A 14119-nucleotide genomic window follows, 5' to 3' on the forward strand; every position below is an offset into this window, starting at 1 on the left:
TGAGAAACTAGAGCATCTTTTTAATATCAATTTTAGACAACTTGTGTGTAGAATCAAAATGAAATTGAACAAAGAAAGTTTGATGAAGACCATACACAAGATATGAAAATTTCCGAGTTCCATTTCTATTGAAGAATTAGTGTCTATGATGTCAAAAACCCTGATTCTTGATCTAGCGTGAAGAATGGTTGCATAAAGCATTGAAATATCACGTTTGATAATGATGATTTTGGTAAAAGGTTTTGTTTTCATATTTTCTAAAAGTCCTTTGGAATTTTACATTTGATTACTATCACTTCTCGAATATATTGTTGCACAGTGCCGTAAAAATTTCTCGATGCTGTTTAAAATAGTTGCGTGAGGAGTAACGGTTACAGCACATATGTAAACTATTTTTCTTTAGTTTTGTTGTCTACCTTTTTCAATATTTAACATATAATAAGATGATGTTTTAATTAATACCGCATATTCCTTTTTTTTTTGCGAGTACTTATAATCGCGAAATGGCTCTTTAACGTCAAATCGCGAGAACAACAATTCGCGGTGGACGGTTGATCAAGAGTTTTTACACTGATTTCAGCACCATAAAAATAAAAGCGAGCAATTTTATTTAGCGAGTGGTGCTTTTCGCGAAATTACACATAATTTATTCCTTGCGTATATTCAGGAATCTACAGTAATTGTTTATAGATTTTGTGAAAAGAGTTTGTTAGATATAATTACAGGAAGAGATTGTCAAATGTGTTTTGAAATCTTATCAATATATGTAAATCATTTTTAATTGCATGTAGTGGAACAAAAAGCATGGTATTTCAGCTTCCTCCACGTCACACCACTCCTCGAAATTAAAAGCCTTGTAAACAATAAAAATTTGCTGTACCTAATTAAAGTTTACTATAACTAACTTAAGTTTACCATTGTGCATACATTAATGCTTTGAATTATTATAAAGCTTTTATCTACTATGATACGTTGGTACTTTATTGACACTTTTATGTAATATGAAACTTTTCTTTGGAACTCTATTGAAGATTAACAGCAAGAGAACACTCAAAATGCATATTCATAATGATAATGCGAGAAGTACTATTGAAAAATATCAATGATATTGCCATTTATAATAAAAAATTCTCGTTTAAACAATTAGAATAATTGAAAGATTTTGATTCGTTATGTTTAATAGCGTGAAACACTGATAAACAGCAGCATGAAGTTTGATCTTTTGGAACTTTGATCCTTTCGTATACTGTAGATGACTTGATTTTCGCGACACCTTATTTTCGCGAGATAGTCATTGACACTTTATTAGCGAGACAATATTTTAACGAATTGTGGTTATTGCTCTATATAATCTTAAGGAATACTAATATACGCGAGAATGAAATTTTCGCGAGCACACTGTCTCGCGTTATAAGGCGAAAATAAAGTTCTCGCAAATAAAAAGTGTTTTACAGTACTATGGCAATAACTTTTATATACATATACTTGCAAACAATATTCTTATTTATTAAAGCAAACTTTGCTTACTAAAGTAACTTGTTTTTACTGTAATATTTTCTCATGGTAACTTCTCAGTTGTTGAGGTGTATATAAAGCGCACTTAAATTCATATCACTGTGTAGGAGAAGCAACTGGTTATGTTTTCGATTTTTGGATAAGTTTGATCATTAGAACAGAGGTGACTTTTTTGGCCAAGGGTAAAAATCACAGATCTTAAAAACCTGAATAACTGAGACCTCGTACTTCTATGGTAGCTGACACGATGTTGAATCATCACTGTAATGATGTGAGCACAAAGTTTAGGACTAAAGTTCAACCAAAATTGTTGGCATCTTGAAGTTTACTTTAAGTAAGATTGGTGATAAAAGAAAGGACACTCATTACTGTGCCTGCAAAATCGCCAAGAAGACACTAGAATACCATAGTAATTAGACAGTACGTAAAACAAAATACCATAGTAATTAGACAGTACGTAAAACATATGGTACAGATCTGAGTAAAATAATGTTATGATAAGAAAATAGGTTAATTTGTGTTAACCACTACTTAATTCATGTTGTGGTTCACATAAACGTTAGAGGACAGTCACTGTAAATGTACTAATCCAAGCTTAAAATCCTCATTTCTTTCAGAGCTTCTGCTCTAAGAAAAAAAAAAAGAAGAAGAAGAAGAAACAGATCTGAAAAGGAAATTCCAATCCCAAAAGTGCAAATTATGATTATAGGCAGTAAATATTAAAATGGGAATAAATTTCAGAATACATGTACGATATGAAACTTTAAAAAATATGTCGCTAACTTTCTAGATTAAAACAAGTTATTTTATGAAAGATTAGGCATATTTTCAATGTAAAGATTCACTTTTTATCTCTTTTCCTGACGAAAGTCTCCCATTGAAAACAATTATTTTAATATGCGGACACTTTTTTTTTCGCTTAAGAGATACATATATTATGTGAGGAAATATAGATGGGGTCTTTTTCACTGTAATTAGTTAAGTTATTGATAATAATTATATTTGTTTTAAAAGAAATTGAAACATAACATTCGTCTCTCATGAAGGAAAACATGTTTAAAAAAATATTCAAAGGAGTTCTAATGAGATATCTTTTTAACACAACATAGATAAAATCCCCTATTTTACAACAGAAATGATTTTTTAAACTTTTTTTTTAATCGAAAGAGATATCTTTTGAAGTAATCGCTATAGTATCTAGTAATATATATATATAGTAATTAAACGAAAATTAATTCAGTTTCTGAAGATACCTACAGCGATGCATCTTTTCAAAAGCGAAATCTTTTTCAGAAACGTATTAAAAGAAATGTGTTGAGAAAAGATCTTTTTATTTTCCATTCTACCGTTTCATATGACTTAGAGTTCGACATTAGACAACGTTTTTACATCTTTCAGATCCATTTTGTTTTAAGAATCTAAAAGAACAGGGTTCACTTAGGGCCTTTTTTGGCCCTGTGAATTTCAGAAAAACTGAAACTGCTTGGTTTTAGTAAACAATGCATTAAATATCATTTAGACCTTTGGTGACTGCGTATCTATCAAAAATGACGTAATTTTCTGGCTAGTCAATGCATTATGACGTCATGAAATGCATCATTTTCCTCATATCCTGAAAATTCTACAAGAACAGTTAATTTTTAAAGCTTTTTTTCTATATTCAATATAGAGCGCAACCTCTGATCTAAAATATGCAACTATTAAATGATAGAACTATTTCTGAGGATTACAAAACATGTTTTATTTTTTAGATCAGAGGATGCGCTCATATTATTTCTCTTCTGTGAAAGTACTCAAATATACTTGTTTTCCTTAAAATTCAAGAACATTGCAATTCCATGAAGCCTGTTTTCCAAGACCTTGGCTTTAAGAAGAAATTTTTAAATAGGAAATGAAAGCACTAAGTCTCTACTTTATCTTGATGTTTAAAATGGAACATAAAGTGTTAGTATATCTACAGGGCCATTTTATGCTTAAAGTGAACCTAGCTCTTTAAATCAATTTAAGATAAAGAGAATTGCTTTGAAAAGATTGAAGAACGACAAAAAATCAATTAGGATTTTAGATAACAATCTGGAAATAAAACATTGTTGGAGTTATCACAGGTATATATTTTAATTCTCAAGTAACACATACATAGAAATCATGTATTTCAGTTACTAAATCTCTGTTTTATTTTCATATCCCTTATACACCAAGGATATTTGTTCCATTGTGTAATTTATCTGCTTTTAATTGGATTTATCCAGAATAAACACCTAAAACACTCATAAAAAGGAATTCTACAGAGCATTTTGATACTTCAAATACCTGTCAGTAAATTGTTAGCATTTATGAAGAGATTTTATAAATCTCTTATCAGAAAGTTTCAAAACTTCCATTTTCTCTGAAGAACTTTTTGCATCAAGATATTGACTTATATATTATATAGGGTTCACGGCGGGTGTGACCGGTTGACAGGGGATGCTTACTCCTCCTATGCACCTGATCCCACTTCTGGAATTTCCGAGGGTCCGTGTTTTATGCCCTGTTTACAGATTTGTATTGTTTGTAGATTTCTTTTGAAATCATTGTTCATTATCTTGACCTTTTTCATTCTACATAAAACTATTGTTTTAGTTTGGAGTTCATTATTCTTCTGACTTCTCAATAATTACGTTTCAGAATCTCCTTCTAGAGAGCCACTGACATAGTTGTTTGAGGACAACAAAGTCCCTCCCCTTATCCTGATATAAACTCCTGGGCCTTTTCCATTTCTCTTTCGTTTTTTATCTTTCGCTAGCATATTTGATTTGTGTTCCCCAGCAAAGTTAAAAAAATAATCCAAAACAAACATTTATAAAATCATAGATGTATGTATATAGATTTATATAAAAAGATATTCTGTAAAATGTTTTCCTTTCTTTTCTGTAATTTAGACATAGATTAGATTCTATTGTTATAGAAAGACAGCATGAAAAAGCCGGCAATACTTTCGTTCTATATTTGGGTAAATGGGGATTACTATGTCATTATGACTACTGATATTCAGTTATATGTGTAGTTATCACTACATCTTAAAGATTGTATGAGCTCGAGGTTGTCAGGTAAATTACGGAAGCTAATACCTTATCCTAAAAAATAACCCTTCTTGACTTTCTGTCTGTCCAACAATGTTGATTCCAAATATTTTTTTTTATAAATCAGATTTGTGAACAGAGAAATGTCTTTCGAAATTGTTGATGAAGAAAAGATGTTTCTTAATCCCTATTTTGTCAACTATTATAGTTCAAAACAGGGGATTAAGAAATATCTATTGTACAGCCACTATAATATTGGTTAACATCACTATGAACATATCACAGCTGTCGCCTTTTATGGTGTCTAACTTGTGGTGACGTTTAATCGGCTATAATGATCTTTTCCAATCCAAAATCAATATACTAATATTCCATTTTCCATTTAAAAAAAATCGCCATCAAGCATGAAAGCAAAAGAGGAATAAGTGAATTTGTTCACTGTTGATAGGTCGTGGGAAATTTCTAAAAATTTTATTCATAATTATGCAATGATCTTTTCAGTCAAAGAGTTTGTGGCTTTGAAGCAGCTTATTTTAGTATCACATCGACCCTGTACAGTACAATGGAGGACAACTCTTGGAGGCCACCTGATCATGACCCAGGTTGAAGTATGTCTTTCGGGGTAATGTACACTGCACCTGGGCCCTAGTTAAACCTTCCTGATTAGCATGAGAATGTATTCGATGGACAATTGCACGGTAATTTAATTTGTTCAAACTCCTAAGTATCAATTCACATCACACCAGGTTCGACTAAATCATGGTTAATTTATATCTCCTAAATTGAAATCTATACGCTACTTACGGTTCGAGATGTAGAGGAGTGTACCGTTTTAATCTATTACAGTAATTGTTCGCCTGAATTTGAATAAAATCAATCTCATTAGGGAAAACAAGATACCACGTCCATTGATGGCTATAATTTGTCGGAGGGAAATTCGCCATAGGGAAGCTATATGAGAAATGTTTCTCTAATTTGTTTAAAATGCGCATACTTTAATGCTTTCTGAGTACATTATCCCATTACATATATGTATATATTGTTACAACCTTAAAATTGATTTTGCATCACATTTTGGAACTATAAGAAAAAAATCTTTAAATTATGCCAATAAAATTTTACTCGGACTAAAATATGATGAAATTCATACTATATTCCATCTCCAAAACACTACATTTTTTGGTGGAAAATATCTAAAAAGATAATAATTTTGATTTTCCTATTTCCGTTCATTTGCGCATGTGGTGAAATATATTGCCACTCTTTTAGTAACGATGAAAACAGAATAAAGAACCATTGAAATTATTAAACCTGTGTGTTACTTTTTTTTCCACAGCAAAGGAAGAGTAATTAAATTGATAATTTTCACCCTGTTTGTTTGATTGTCTATTTTTCTGTCTTTGTAATAGATTGTCACAATGTTGTCTATGGATTTCAAAGAGTTAACGAAAAATCATTCAGAAATTACAATGGATTGGGGAATCTTCGGATTTTGTCTTTATTGTTATTACAAAAAATCGGAAAAAAACTCAAGGTTTTTTTTTTCAAATGAGACTGCCATAACCCGTTTCCAATATGTTCGGAACTCATAGGTTATAGTTGATAAGAAAATTCCGAATGACATTACACAAGGTACCATGGAGAAGTAAGCATCCCCTGTCGACTGATCACACCCGCCTTGTGCTCCTTGTCATGATCAGGAAAACGGAAAAATGTAGACAATTCAGTGTAAAAACCAGTGTAAAAACTAGGCCTCATAATTTTTATGAAAAACGTCATTAAACGTTCGACTTAACGATAGATTGTATTTGTTGACAAGATCATTGTACGCACCGGCCATAGAATTTGCGAAATGTTGACTTTAAAAGAGACTATTGATATCCTTGTCTCATCGACTTATTTGTCAACAACTTGCCTCAATTTAAAAATTATTGGTATGTAGATCATGTTCTTACATATTGAATCAACTGGGAGACATAAACTCCATATGCAATAATAATGGTATATTGCTACATATATAGATAAGGGAAGTTGACGCTAGAAAAGTTGAAGTCATCACGTTTATCATAAAGTTTTGTTGTTACTTTGCCATTAATGTCTTTCTGTAGTAAAGTATCTGTCAAAAATTTACAAGAAGCGGCGAGGAGAAAAGTATAGTTTGTGCTAAAATACCTAGAAGACGCCTGACACGTGGTGGAAAAAAATTGTTACGTTAATTTCGAAATACCAACATAACAAAAGATTAATTTTGAAGGCAATTACTTAAGAAATTTGGCCTATAAAATAGAATTGTAATGATACGGTTTAAAAATTGCATTAGACTGTTTAATTACCTGTTGGATCACATTCCTTTGAATGGGTGGGATTGATCACATAGCATAAATTAAAATAACATATGAAGAGTGAGAAAGCTCCGTTGCCTGTGTTTTTAAAAAAATACAGTGGCATTCGAACCCACGACATCTGGATTAAAAGTCCGCTGCGCTACGCGGACGCTTACACGAAATTACATGGGATAATATAAAGGGAGATATACATGAAATATATGAAGATAAGGAACATAATTCAAGTCCATTAAACAATACAAATTTTGAAGCAGAGCAAACACGGACCTCTAAAATATCAGAGGTGGGATCAGGTGCCATGGAGGAGTTAGCATCCCCTGCCGACCGGTCACTCCCGCCGTGTGCTCCTTGTCATGATCGGGAAATACATGTAATGGAAAAATTCGTGGACAATTCAGTGTGTAAATAATGGCCTAACAATTTCTATGAAAAACGTCAATCAGCATTTGATTTAATGATAAATTGTATTTGCTGAGAAGGTCATTATATCTACCATAGAACATATTCTTTTTAATCAACTTGTTTATCAATAACTTACCTCGATTTAGAAATTGTTCATACGTAGAGCATGCATGCTCTTGCTTATTGAATCAACTGAGAGATATAAACCCCGTATACAGGTGATGAAGGTATTTTGCTGCATAAGTAAGGGAAGTTGATGATTGAAAAGTTAAAGTCACCACGTTTATAATAAAGCTTGGTTGTTAAATTACCATTAACGTCTTTTTCTAGTAAAACATCCAAATAAGTCGCCCGCGTGGCGCAGTGGTTGAGCGTCTGCTCTAGAGTCGCGAAGTAAGGAGTTGATCCTTACGTCGCGGGTTCGAATCCCACTGTGGGACGTGGAGACCGGTCCTTTTGATGAGACCGTATAAACCCAGGTCCCGTGTCGCAGTATGTGCTGGCACGAAAAAGATCCCTCACTGCTCAATGGCCGTAAGTGCCGAGTATAGGACAAAATTTGCAGCTCTCCACCGGCAAGTGGTGGCGTCTCCACATGAGTGAAAAATTCTCGAGAGGGACGTTAAAGAAAATACAATCAATCAATCAATCCAAATATGAAACAGATGTGTCAGACTCTGTGGTATCTTTTATTTCAAGCTCACCGGGATATATCGTATCGACATAAAAATGGAAAAACCATTGTTAATTAACAATACGTCGTCGTAATATCTAAATGTTGAGTTGAAGGCTACAGCAAGTGTTTTCTTCTTTTCGCTTATAACATCTTGGAACAAATTCTGCTTCATATGAATACAAAAATAGGTCTGCTAATAAAGGGGCACAATTGATTCCCATGGAAATATATTCCAATAGATTCCAATAGATTGTTGGAAGACCTGGTCTCCAAAAACCACATAGATATTGTCAATCAGAAACTCGAGCATCTTTTTAATATCAACTTCAGAGTACTTGTGGATACAATCAAAACGCTTTTTACCAAAATAATTTTGCAGATTACCAATGACAAGGTAAGTAAATGTACGAGTTTCATTTTTATTGAAAAAGCAGCTGTCAATGATATCAAAAAGCCTGGACTTTAATTTATAGCGGGAAATGGTTGTATATGAAGTTGAAAAGTCGTAAATTTTTATGTTGTTGATTAAACAATGTGTTTATATACATATATATATATATTTAATTGAACAATGTTTTCATATACATATATATGAATAAACTATTTTTGAAAAGTTTTTAAATATTTTTAAATAGTACTTTCTCACTTTTTCCACCAATCATTTATTTTTCTAAACTTAAAATACATTGAGCAAGGTATATTTTAAAGTTTCTTTAAAAAACATGTAACTTTGAATAATTATAAGGCATTCTCCAATTAGTAAATATTTAGTAAATCTTGTACGTGAAAAGAAGAAAACACTTGCTGTGGCCTTCAACTCGACATTTAGATATATCGATGACGTATTGTCAATAAACAATGGCTATTTCCATTCTTATGTCGATACGATATATCCTGGTGAACTTGAGATAAAAGATACCACAGAGTCTGACACATCTGTTTCATATTTGGATATTTTACTTGAAAAAGACGTTAATGGTAATCTAACAACCAAGCTTTATGATAAACGTGATGACTTTAACTTTTCAATCGTCAACTTCCCTTACTTATGCAGCAACATACCTTCGTCACCTGCATACGGGGTATATATCTCTCAGCTGATTCGATACGCAAGAGCATGCTCTACGTATGTACAAATTCTAAAACGAGGTAAATTATTGACAAATAAGTTGATGAGACAAGAATATCAGCTGTCTCGTTTAAAGTCATCATTTCGTAAGTTCTATGGTCGATACAATGACCTTGTCAGCAAATACAACTTATCATTGAGTCAAATGCTGACTGACGTTTTTCATACTAATTGTTAAGCCATTATTTACACACTGAATTGTCGACGGATTTTTCCGTTATTTCCCGATCACGACATGGAGCACACGGCGGGTGTGACCGGTCGGCAGGGGATGCTCACTCCTCCATGGCACCTGATCCCACCTCTGATGTTTGGAGGTCCGTGTTTGCTCTGCTCCTATTTTTTATTGTTTTATGGACTTTTGAGCTTGAATACTGTTCGTTATCACCATATATTTCATTACATTATCAGAATTTTTTTGTCTTAATCATATTCTTCAAAAATCGGAAATGATTAGAGTTCTGCTCTTACCGTTTTTGGTTCAATAGATGAGAACGATATTTAGCTTCTGCATCGGCCTCTTACCCCTTTTTCTTTAAAAATTCAATTTATTTGTTACTGACACTTGTTTACCTGTTGATTTGGTGATATTGGTAGGAGTGAGGAAGGTCCAGTTGACAATTGGTTTCAAAAATGCATCCACGGTGGGATTCGAACCCACGACCTCTGGATTAGAAGTCCAGCGCGCTATCCGCTGCGCTACGCGGACGCTTATGAAGCATTATATAGGATTACATAAATTACATATGCCTGAATATACTTTATTTAAACAAAACAAACAACAAAACAGAAGTAATGTCTTATTTTTTCCTTCTTTTCTCATATCTTTCTTACCTTTTTCTTATCTTAAAAAAAGAAATACTTTGTTATACATCGGAAAAGCTATTTTTAAAAGTCTTCTAAAATAAAACTCTGTTGAATATGACGGGAGTAAATTTCTATTAAATGTTGAGATAAATGGCCAAATATTTTCAGTCATAAATATTTATGTTCTAAATATGTTAAGCAAACAATTATTTTTTCAAACAAGTTTTATTGCAAAAAAATTGTTTAAATGACAACATTTTTCTTTGTGGAGACTGTCAACTAAGCAATGAATGTGATGAAAGTATACATACTTTGAAATATATCATGAAAAATATTATGAACAATTTTAATTTAATCAATTTTTGGAAAAGAAAAATACTCCGGCCTAAATGATCTTACATGATGTGATGCTGAAAATAATCCAATTGGTTTCAAAAATGCATCCACGGTGGGATTCGAACCCACGACCTCTGGATTAGAAGTCCAGCGCGCTATCCGCTGCGCTACGCGGACGCTTATGAAGCATTATATAGGATTACATAAATTACATATGCCTGAATATACTTTATTTAAACAAAACAAACAACAAAACAGAAGTAATGTCTTATTTTTTCCTTCTTTTCTCATATCTTTCTTACCTTTTTCTTATCTTAAAAAAAGAAATACTTTGTTATACATCGGAAAAGCTATTTTTAAAAGTCTTCTAAAATAAAACTCTGTTGAATATGACGGGAGTAAATTTCTATTAAATGTTGAGATAAATGGCCAAATATTTTCAGTCATAAATATTTATGTTCTAAATATGTTAAGCAAACAATTATTTTTTCAAACAAGTTTTATTGCAAAAAAAATTGTTTAAATGACAACATTTTTCTTTGTGGAGACTGTCAACTAAGCAATGAATGTGATGAAAGTATACATACTTTGAAATATATCATGAAAAATATTATGAACAATTTTAATTTAATCAATTTTTGGAAAAGAAAATACTCCGGCCTAAATGATCTAACATGATGTGATGCTGAAAATAACCCAAAAAGTCGGATAGATTTTGTTTTAATTAGTTTTGATGGCTTAAGAATCAGGAAAATTTCCGGCATTTCCTGGAAAGGGATTCGAATATCTGACCATAAGTTTTTAAAGTTTCATTTTGAGGGGCACAGGATACGTGAAAATAAACGTGTCTTAACATTAAAATGAAAAATTTAATGAGGGAATACAAAATATTATTGATAACTTAGATAATTCTTTAAACCCGTCAGACATTTGGTAATATAAAAGATTCCTCGTTCAGTTTTTCTCAATTTCAACAAAAATCACTTAAGAAAAGAATTATGGCAATTGAAAATGGAAATGAAGATAGAGAAACAGGTAAAACCGAAAAATATAATCACAGAAAGCTAAAGTCTTTAGAGACAGAATTAGAGAGTACCTAGGATAAAAAATCTAAAGGAGGGATTGAGAAGGAAGAGAAGAACACTGCGTATTTTTTTTTTAAATTAAAAACCGCTTCAACCCTCAAATGCTACACCAGAAATTTTGACTTCCAACAATGAAACAATTGAGATCTTAACAGAAGTGTTTAACCTTTATCAAAACTTGTATACGAGTAAAACATTGATAATGAATTGATAGATTACTATTGATATGAGATAGACGTACCAATACTGAGTGACGAAAATAAGAATATCAATGAAAGATTTCCGACTTTAGAGGAGTTGTTTACAGCATGAAACTGATTTAATCAACGATAAATCAACGTAGCATTCTTAAACTTAAGTCAGAATTTGTACATTGTCTTTAACTTTTATAATAGGAAAAAAACATAAAATTTGAAATGTTATAGAAAATTGTTTTCATTATATGTTCTAAATTTTAATTTTCAAGTGTCATGTTACAATAAATATTCATTTTATGAATAGCTGAAATTTTTACTTAAGTCTGAGACTGTTTCAATACACTGGGGCCTGGTCTCGATGGCTTACCAAGTAAATTTTACCAATTTTTTTGGACGCAAATTATCCTTATTTCTATGATGCTCTGAAAGACACAACAGCAATCAATAGTATCATTATTTTTTTCAAAAAGAGGAGAAAAAGTATTGAAAAATTATCGGCCAATAAGTCGGACAAACCCTCATAACAAAATTATAGCGTTTGCATATTTACCAAAATATTACAAAAAATTTATCTGGCTAGCTTAATTAATGAAATCCAAACTGCGTACATAAAAGGACGATACATTGGGAAAATGTCGGGCTAATACTGGACATCTTTGAATATTGTGAATCAGAGAATTTAGGAGGAATTTTATCATTTTAAGATTTCAAAAAAAAGCTTTTCATTCTGTTGAGTGGAACTTTCTTTTCAAAGTACGAAAGAATTTCAACAAGGGTAATAATTTCATTAAATTGGCCAACATTTTTTTATACAAAAATGAAAAAAATGAAAGGCTTTCCAAAGTGTGTTCAATGACAAGAGGAATTGGACAGGATATCCCTTATCTGCACTCCATGTCCTTTTGTAGCCGAAATACTAGAATTACAATAAAAATTCATCGGAATATAAATAGTATTTCAATAAATAAAAAATAAAATTTAAAAAATCCATCATGCAGGTGACTTAACGGTAGCTCTAAATCACGAAATATCAATGAAGAATATATTAGATGTAGTAAAGGCGATTTGTGATGTTCTGGTTCTAAAATAAGTGTTAATAAAACAGAATGTATTTTGCTTGGGAATATAAAAAAATGAGTTTAACGAGCTTTGTGGGATTAAAGTTACCAATAAGGCAATTAAATGTTTAGGCATTTATTTAGGTCACGAAAAAGAGGACTGCTACAATAAAATCTATCATGAGATAGAAAAACTTTTAAATCTTGGAAACAAAGAGGATTAACTATTTTTGGTTAATCTTTTACTATTCAGACGTTTGCTATCTCTAAGCTAATACATACATCGTCGATTTTATGTCTTTCAGATAGTAATTATGTTTAAAAATACAAAGCCTAATTTTTAATTTTCTTTGGGAAAAAACAAAGAATTTAAATGAAACACACTGATTGGTGACATATCACGAAGTGGATTATCTAAAGTCGATATAGAATGCAAATTAAAATCATTTAAATCAGCGTGGATTCTACAATTGCTTAATTCAAAAGGTATCCTTTTCGACAATACACATTGTGATATCTTTAATATCATTTTTAGAGTACCTGTATCTAGAATTAGAAGGGTTTTTTTTGTAGATGACCAATTGCATGATATTAAATTTACGAGTTCCATTTTTATTGAAGAAACAAATGAAGAAACAAAAAGTATGATTGCAACATTTTCTTATTCCCATGTGATGAAACCTTTTCTTTTCAGAAATCAGACCGCTTAAATCTTTTCTTCTGATTTTTTAAGGTTTCTAATGATGAAAATCAAGGAAAATATACACAACTATATTTAAGAAATTCGTTCTTTCCTTATTTCATTTCACAAATCATGCCAAAAAGTGTAAATAATGAAAAACAATATAATTCTAGTCTATTTGACGAGAGAAAGAAATCGCTTTCCTGTTAAAAGTAAGACATTCTACCATGAATTTAGATCCGTCATTAGGAAAATTTTGTTGATACTGCAAACAATTATCTATGGTTTGTTATCAATTGTAAGGCCTTTGCTTTTTATACTAGAATTAACTACTGAATATTCCGTCTACCTGATCAATACATAGGGCTCACGGCGGGTGTGACAAGGAACGCTTACTCCTCCTTGGCACCTGATCCCACCTCTGTAATTTCTGGGGATTCGTGTTCTATGCCCTGTTCACAGATTTGTATTGTTTTAGATTTTTTGAGAACGATCACTGTTTGTTATCTTCACCGTTTTCATTATCATAAAGTTTAGTTCTTAGTTTGGCAGTAATGCCTTTATTTAGTGTATAATATCCAAATGTAAAACAAATTTTATTTCTAATTACGTATAATTTATTTCTAATTACGTATAGTTGGAAGTATCGAATCAACAAGACAAATAGTTTAACGTCCAGCGCGCTATCCGCTGCGATACGCGGACACATATAGTCTGATAAAAGTGAATTACATTACAAAGCAAATCATTTAATGCGTTCATTTGTCAGAGATGTCCATTATTGCCTAATTCATTTAAAATTTATGACTTTTTAATCTATTGAAGAAT

The 14119-nt window shown here is 31.6% G+C and overlaps 2 non-coding genes across 2 annotated transcripts; both read right to left on the reverse strand.

Annotated features, from left to right (window-relative positions):
• Positions 1 to 9762: 9762 nt before the first annotated feature.
• Positions 9763 to 9835, reverse strand: Trnar-ucu (transfer RNA arginine (anticodon UCU)). Its single transcript has one exon. It is a non-coding gene; the product is annotated as a tRNA-Arg (tRNA).
• Positions 9836 to 10373: 538 nt separating this feature from the next.
• Trnar-ucu (transfer RNA arginine (anticodon UCU)) lies at positions 10374 to 10446 on the reverse strand. Its single transcript has one exon. It is a non-coding gene; the product is annotated as a tRNA-Arg (tRNA).
• Between the last annotated feature and the right edge of the window lie 3673 nt (positions 10447 to 14119).

This window comes from Saccostrea echinata, unplaced genomic scaffold (assembly GCF_033153115.1).
Source record: "Saccostrea echinata isolate AGI-Se365-2 ecotype Australia unplaced genomic scaffold, CSIRO_AGI_Sech_v1 ptg000001l, whole genome shotgun sequence".
Taxonomy (NCBI): domain Eukaryota; kingdom Metazoa; phylum Mollusca; class Bivalvia; order Ostreida; family Ostreidae; genus Saccostrea; species Saccostrea echinata.